Below are 8,373 nucleotides of genomic sequence, written 5' to 3'. Positions count from 1 at the left end.
GGCTGATTTCCCCATGGTCATATGTTGAGTCAGTAACAAAACTGACACCATTCTGCAGGTCTTTCTGCCTTTACATCAGTATTCTTACACAGTTATCATACTATAGGGAAAATGATATAGGCTTTGTAAGTATCTGACAAACCTTAGGGCAAATTCCGATTCTCCTATTCTATGCTGTGTGACCTTGGGCAAGTGACTTGACTCCTCTGATGGTTAGTTTTAATACCCAAAAAGCAGACGCTATGAAACTAGACACTATATCTAAAGTGCCTAGATAAAAGGATTTTTTTAAAAAACTTTAAAGGAAATGCAGGATAAGGTGGTCACGGAACTCTCAGACATTCTACATTGCTATGGTCACCTTATCCCCGGAAGTCTTCAGATATAACAAACTGGCATACAAAGTAACTGCATTTCTTAGGAGCCATATTATATTTAAGTCAAAGTGAGATGTTGCATCTGTCAGATGTAATAGAAACAAGACACTGACCCACACCACAAATACGTGCATTGACCTAAGCTACAGCTCTTATTAAATGCTATTTGCTGTCTAAATACACTTAAAGGAACTGTTAACGGGCAGCTTTTGCTTTTTTTCCTTTAAAAGGTGTTTGCAGGAGTACAAGCTATCAAAAAACACAAAGTGCTCTTATTTGCCAAAGTGCCCTCTTCTAATCAAGCTGATTTTCCCTTGCCTCTGTATTGAAATGACAAGCTCAAGTCTTTCCCTGATATTTGACACCACATGTGATTTCTTTCCTTCATGTCAAAATGATAGACTCCTAATTACCAGGGCTACTTGATCTTTTCTTGTAGCAATTCATCGTGACATTTTTATCCTCATGTCATTCTTCCCAAGTCATTATTTACTGTTCAGCCAGAAGGGAGGGGCAGGACTCTGCTTCAGAGTTTTTACATTGTAGCTTTGCAGGTTTTTTTTCAATCAAACATATATGATTCATTGCTCTCTAAACCTATATTTTGTGTATGTTTTTTTACATCTTTATTGGAGTATAATTGCTTTACAATGGTGTGTTAGTTTCTGCTTTATAACAAAGTGAATTAGTTATACATATGTTCCCATATCTCTTCCCTCTTGCGTCTCCCTCTCTCCCACCCTCTCTATCCCACCCCTCTAGGTGGTCACAAAGCACCACTAGCTGTCTATTTTATGTTTGGTAGTGTATATATGCCCATGCCACTTTCTCACTTTGTCACAGCTTACCCTTCCCCCTCACCATATCCTCAACTCCATTCTCCAGTAGGTCTGTGTCTTTATTCCTGTCTTACCCCTAGGTTCTTCATGACATATTTTTTCTTAAATTCCATATATATGTGTTAGCATACGGTATTTGTCTTTCTCTTTCTGACTTATTTCACTCTGTATGACAGACTCTAGGTCCACTTCATTACAAATAGCTCAATTTCATTTCTTTTTATGGCTGAGTAATATTCCATTGTATATATGCGCCACATCTTCTTTATCCATTCTTTCGACGATGGGCACTTAGGTTGTTTCCATCTCTGGGCTATTGTAAATAGAGCTGCAATGAACATTTTGGTACATGACACTTTTTGAATTATGGTTTTCTCAGGGTATATGCCCAGTAGTGGGATTGCTGGGTCATATGGTAGTTCTATTTGCAGTTTTTAAGGAAACAGCATACGGTTCCCCATAGTGCCTGTACCAATTCACATTCCCACCAGCAGTGCAAGAGTGTTCCCTTTTCACCACACCCTCTCCAGCATTTATTATTTCTAGATTTTTTGATGATGACCATTCTGACTGGTGTGAGATGATATCTCATTGTAGTTTTGATTTGCATTTCTCTAATGATTAATGATGTTGAGCATTCTTTCATGTGTTTGTTGGCAGTCTGTATATCTTCTTTGGAGAAATGTCTATTTAGGTCTTCTGCCCATTTTTGGATTGGGTTTTTTCTTTTTTTGTTATTGAGCTGCATGAGCTGCTTATAAATTTTGGAGATTAATCCTTTGTCAGCTGCTTCATTTGCAAATATTTTCTCCCATTCTGAGGGTTGTCTTTTGGTCTTGTTTATGGTTTCCTTTGCTGTGCAAAAGCTTTGAAGTTTCATTAGGTCCCATTTGTTTATTTTTGTTTTTATTTCCATTTCTCTAAGAGGTGGGTCAAAAAGAATTTTGCTATGATTTATGTCATAGAGGGTTCTGCCTATGTTTTCCTCTAAGAGTTTGATAGTTCCTGGCCTTACATTTAGGTCTTTAATCCATTTTTAGCTTATTTTTGTGTGTGGTGTTAGGGAGTGATCTAATCTCATACTTTTACATGTACCTGTCCAGTTTTCCCATCACCACTTGTTGAAGAGGCTGTCCTTTCTCCCCTGTACATTCCTGCCTCCTTTATCAAAGATAAGGTGACCGTATGTGTGTGGGTTTATCTCTGGGCTTTCCATCCTGTTCCGTTTATCTATATTTCTGTTTTTGTGCCAGTACCATACTATCTTGATTACTGTAGCTTTGTAGTATAGTCTGAAGTCAGGGAGCCTGATTCCTCCAGCTCCATTTTTCGTTCTCAAGATTGCTTTGGCTGTTTGGGGTCTTTCGTGTTTCCATACAAATTGTGAAATGTTTTGTTCTAGTTCTGTGAAAAATGCCAGTGGTAGTTTGATAGGGATTGCATTGAATCTATAGATTGCTTTGGGTAGTAGAGTCATTTTCACAATGTTGATTCTTCCCATCCAAGAACATGGTATATCTCTCCACTATTTGTATCATCTTTAATTTCTTTCATCAGTGTTTTATAATTTTCTGCATACAGGTCTTATGTCTCCTTAGGTAGGGTTATTCCTAGATATTTTATTCTTTTTGTTGCAATGGTAAATGGGAGTGTTTTCTTGATCTCACTTTCAGATTTTTTGTCATTAGTGTGTAGGAATGCCAGAGATTTCTGTGCATTCATTTTGTATCCTGATACTTTACCAAATTCATTGATTAGCTCTAGTAGTTTTCTGGTAGCATCTTTAGGATTCTCTATGTATAGTATCATGTCATCTGCAAACAGTGACAGCTTTACTTCTTCTTTCCCGATTTGGATTCCTTTTATTTCCTTTTCTTCTCTGATTGCTGTGGCTAAAACTTCCAAAACTATGTTGAATAAGAGTGGTGAGAGTGTGTAACCTTGTCTTGTTCCTGATCTTAGTGGAAATGCTTTCAGTGTTTCACCATTGAGGACGATGTTTGCGGTGGGTTTGTCATATATGGCCTTTATTATGTTGAGGCAAGTTCCCTCAATGCCTACTTTATGGACGGTTTTTATCATAAATGTGTATTGAAGTTTGTCAAAAGCTTTCTCTGCATCTATTGAGATAATCATTTGGCTTTTCTCCTTCAGTTTGTTAATTTGGTGTATCACATTGATTGATTTGCGTATATTGAAGAATCCTTGCATCACTGGGATATATCTCATGCCCGTCTCTGGGGTCCGCGCTGTTAGCCGCGGCTCATGCCGGTCTCTGGAGCTCCTTTAAGTGGCACTCTTAATCCCCTCTCCTCGCGCACCAGGAAACAAAGAGGGATGAAAAAGTCTCTTGCCTCTTCGGCAGGTCCAGACTTTTTCCGGGACTACCTCCCGGCTAGCCATGGTGCACTAACCCCTTCAGGCTGTGTTCACACCGCCAGTCCTCTCCCTGTGCTCCAACCGAAGCCCGATGCTCAGCTCCCAGCCCCACCCGCCCCGGCGTGTGAGCAGAGAAGCCTCTCCTGCTGGTGAGTGCTGTCGTCACCAATCCTCTGTGCGGAAATCTCTCCGCTCTGCCCCCCGCACCCCTGTTGCTGAGCTCTCCTCCACGGCCCCGAAGCTCCCCTTCTCCGCCACCCGCCGTCTCCACCCGCGGAGAGGCTTCTAGTGTGTGGAAACCTTTCCTCCTTCACAGCTCCCTCCCACTGGTGCAGGTCCCATCCCTATTCTTTTGTCTGTGTTTATTCTTTTTTCTTTTGCCCTACCCAGGTACGTGGGGAGTTTCTTGCCTTTTGGGAGGTCTGAGGTCTTCTGCCAGCGTTCAGTATGTGTTCTGTAGGAGTTGTTCCACGTGTAGATGTATTTCTGATGTATCTGTGGAGAGGAAGGTGATCTCCGCGTCTTACTCTTCCGCCATCTTCCCTTATTCCGAGCAGCTCTTTTCTTAGATTTTGTCTTTTGACGGGATTCATGACTCTTTAGAGGTGGATGGGGTCCTACAAAAGTCTAGTTTATTGCCCCATTTAGCCCACAGATGACTTGAGGCTTTGGTGAGCACAGCACAGGGGTTAAGAACACAGACCCAGGAGTCCAATGCAAAGCCCAACTCCCAGGCTCACAAGCTGTGTGAGCTTGGGGAAGTTCCTTGAATTCCCTGATCCTTACCCTCAGGCAGGTAAAATGGGCTATTGTGCCTGATTCAGTGCCTGACAGGCACAAGTAGTGAGCTACCTTGTCCTTGGAAGCAAGCAAGAAACCTGGTTCAGGAAGCTTTGAAAGTAACACCTCAGGGGACCATTCTTGAGCTGGAGGGAACTAAGGGACTTTATATATGTATTTCTTCCCCTACATCTAATATTTATAGAGCTAGGTCCACAGTCTGAGGAGTTTGATCCTTTATGCTCGGGTTTGCCAACTGAGTGCTGGACCTGTTTAGGTAGGAAGGAATGATGGGTGGCTCAGAATATTGTGGGCCAGAGTGCAAGGCTCAGCACAGGGCATTTACATCTAAGGGGTCAAATCTTTATTAGCAAGTCCTGTGTTAAGGAGGAGTAAAAACACGGGGTTGACAGTACTTTTTCAAAGGGGTAAGACACAGTTTTAAATAATTTAGGAGGAGCTAGTGGAGCTGATGAGGTGAGGTAACATCAAGCTCCTCCTGAACTGCCTGAATAAAGGTGACCTGAAGAAGCACAGCCATGCATGCAGCATCCCCTGAGGAGAGACTCAGATCTGGCGAGAATCAAAGCTTTTCTGAGTTCCTGGAGCCACAAGCATCTGAAATTACAGCACTATCTCTTGGCAAGGCATAAAGACCATGAGTTTGTCTTGCACAAGCATGAGACCAAATTCTTAACTAAAGTTGCCAATAGATCTTACAGTAAAGGGCTTCATAAGACTGGTGTGATTGTTAAAAGAGTTTGCCGATTTCAACAGTAGAAGGTGGAGGCATGGAAGATTAGTGGAATAAAGAGGAAATAGAATGTGCAAAAGCTCAGAGGCAGGAATGAACAAATTGTGTTGAGGTCGGTTCTAGGCAAAGGAAAAGCATCAAGGAATGGAACACTGAGAGTTTTCATGGATGGTGTAAACCGTGAACTAAACTTTGAAAGGCAGGTTTGACTGGGAACACTGAAGTATATGTGTAGAGGTGCCAGAGACTGACTAAAAAGGAGCTCAAGCAAAGGTCTAGAAGTCAAAATAAATATGACTTCCTGAATGGACAGTAAGAAACCTGAGCTGATTAGAGTGAAAGACGTGAGGCAGAGTGAGTGAGAAGAGAGACCCAATTGCCTGGATAGGATGGGGTCTGATTAGGGTGTATCTTGAAATTTGTGGGTGGGTAATTGAGTCTGACAGGATGGGAAATAGGAGCCATTAACGATCTCAAACAAGGGGGATGTGATGAAAACTGCCTGCATTGGAGAGTGAAGAGTCTCAGGTTAGTGTGGAGTATTAGAGAATTATCATTGATCTAAGATCTAAACATATCCTAAAGGAGATTCTCAAAGCCCTCATGAAATTATTTCCACTGACACACTCAGTAGTGACATATACACATATTTATTTTCTTTTGTTTCTTTAATGTGAAGCTTTTAAGTAGTCTTCAGGTTGTAGTTTAGCTTAAAATGTATAAGACCATAGTTGAAATCATTTATGTGCATTCTGTAACACAGAAAATAGTGAGTTAGGCATAGCAGAAAAGTTAGAGGTTAGAGGTTTACTTAAAACTGTGTAGTACTACTTGCCATGGCAATTCATCTCTGTGATCAAGCCTGAGGAGCTAAGTTCATAGTTACCAAAATTGGCAGAAATTTAGGCAGAGAATATGTATGACTAAATATAATACAATTATAATAAAAGTGAAGTTGCTCTTAGTACATACTTCACTGCCCCAGCCTCTATAGAGTCATTCTACCTCCAAACATCACTTCCCCGTTAAAACACCAAGAAAATTATCAGCTCCTTGTATCCCAGGGACTGAAGACTGACTTCCCACTCTCTAGAAAGTTATGCTATGAATGCAGAAATGTACATGGTGAGGCAGGAAAGAGACACAGGCCCTCTAAGCCCAGTCTGCTGAATCCAGGCTTTTCATTAATGAGCAACGGACTTCATGAAATGTCCTCAGATGAGCCTGAAGAAAACCATGTGTATTTCAGTGTATAAGGTTCATTCCAACGTCTACCTTAATAACCAAGCCAATTTTTTTTCTTTCCCACTTATAATTTTAAGTAGGATACACTCAAAACGCTGTTGGTGGGGCTTCCCTGGTGGCACAGTGGTTGAGAGTCCGCCTGCCAATGCAGGGGGCGCGGGTTTGTGCCCCGGTCTGGGAAGATCCCACATGCCGTGGAGCGGCTGGGCCCGTGAGCCATGGCCGCTAAGCCTGCGCGTCCAGAGCCTGTGCTCCACAACAGGAAAGGCCACAACAGTGAGAGGCCCGTGTACTGCAAAAAAAAAAAAAAAAAAAAAAACGCTGTTGGCGGTCCCCCAAACCATCCTCAGGCACGATGATTCCATCACTAGAACGACTCATAGAACTCAGAAGCTGTTATGCTCACAGCTATGGTTTATTGCAGTGAAAAGACACAGATCAAATTAGCAAAGGGAAAATGTGTCAGCGGCAGAGTCCGGGAGAAACCGAGCACAGGCTTTCAGCTGTCACTGGAATAACACTGAATTTCAGCAGTATGATGTTGCCTATGTAGTATATTATATTTTCCACATAGTTCTGCACAGGATGAGATACAAAATTAGAGAAAGTTGTGGGGTATGAGAAGGAAGGCACAGCAATTTCCCAGCTATTCTGCATTCATGTGTTGACTCTGCTGCCCCCTCGGTTTGAGACCTCTCCCCTTTATTTGACCTAGTTCCACTCTCTGTCTTAAGTTTTCTTCCAATGTCGTCACTGTAGCTCAGTGGTTCCTACTTCCAATCTTCTACAGAATTTTAGTACAAGTCTTAATCCTGTCTGATATGTTGCCATTAGTTGTTCTCATATCCATTTTTCGTCCTTTCCCTAGTGTTTGATGTCTTTTTCTTTTTAGAATAATAATAATATAATTGATGCTTAAATAATACATACTATGTGCCAAGTATCATTCTAAGTATTTTACATATAATCACTTACTTAATCCTCACAACAACCTCATGAAGTACTGTTTCCTATTGCTGCTGTAACAAATTACCACAAAATTAAAAAACTGCAAAGGGAAAGACAAGTTTACTAGCTTACAGTTCTGGAGGTCAGAAGTCTGAAATGGGTCTCCCTGGGCTTAAATCGAGCTGTTGACAAGGCCACATTCCTTTCTAGAGGCTCTAGGGGGAAATTCACCTCCTTGTCTTTTCTAGTTTCTAGAGATTGAAACCTAGGAGGACCTTATGGGGCTCCTGGGCATAAAAGCATTTCTATGTCCCCTTCTCTGAGTTCCAAAGGGCAGGTTCAAACAGTTGCTAATCAGGGAAGGGAGGGAAGGGAGGGAATGCAGGGATAAAGGAGGAGCAGTCAAGAAACAACAGTGCAGCCTTGAGGCAGGGTCCTGGTTCCCCTTCAAGGGATACACATAACAATATCTTTGAGCTCTTCTGCAGAACTAAAACCCCCACCAAATGGAAGACATTAACTACTTGATGAAGCACTCTTCATTCCAGAGAAGGTCACAGTTTGCCCATCATCACCTGATGCCAGATGATCTCTGGATTGAAGGAATTCGGGCCCTGTAATCACCCTTACCCTTATCAGCAAACCTACCCCTTCATTATAAGTCTCCTCACAACCCTCCCAACACCCCCCTGTCCCCCCCACCCCTGGTTTGGGACACACAGTTTTGAGGGCATTAGCCCGCTGTGGCCCCCTTTGCCTGGCAAAGCAATAAAGCTATTCTTTTCTACTTCACCCAAAACTCGGTCTCTGAGATTTAATTCAGTATCAGGGTACAGAGGCTGCATTGGGCTTCAAGATCACACACATTCCTTGGCTTGTGGGCCTCCTCCTTCATCTTCAAAGCCAGCAATGGTGGTTGCTGTACACCTAAGCTAACACAACATTGTAAATCAACTATACTACAATCAAGAAAAAAAAAGCCAGCAAATGGTGGGCCAAGTCCTTCTCATGATGCCACCTCTGGTTCTGTGAGCAAAGCTGGGAAAAAGGG

Source organism: Lipotes vexillifer, unplaced genomic scaffold (genome assembly GCF_000442215.2).
Source record: "Lipotes vexillifer unplaced genomic scaffold, Lipotes_vexillifer_v1.1 scaffold1281, whole genome shotgun sequence".
NCBI lineage: Eukaryota > Metazoa > Chordata > Mammalia > Artiodactyla > Lipotidae > Lipotes > Lipotes vexillifer.
Note: the sequence above shows the minus strand (reverse complement) of the source record.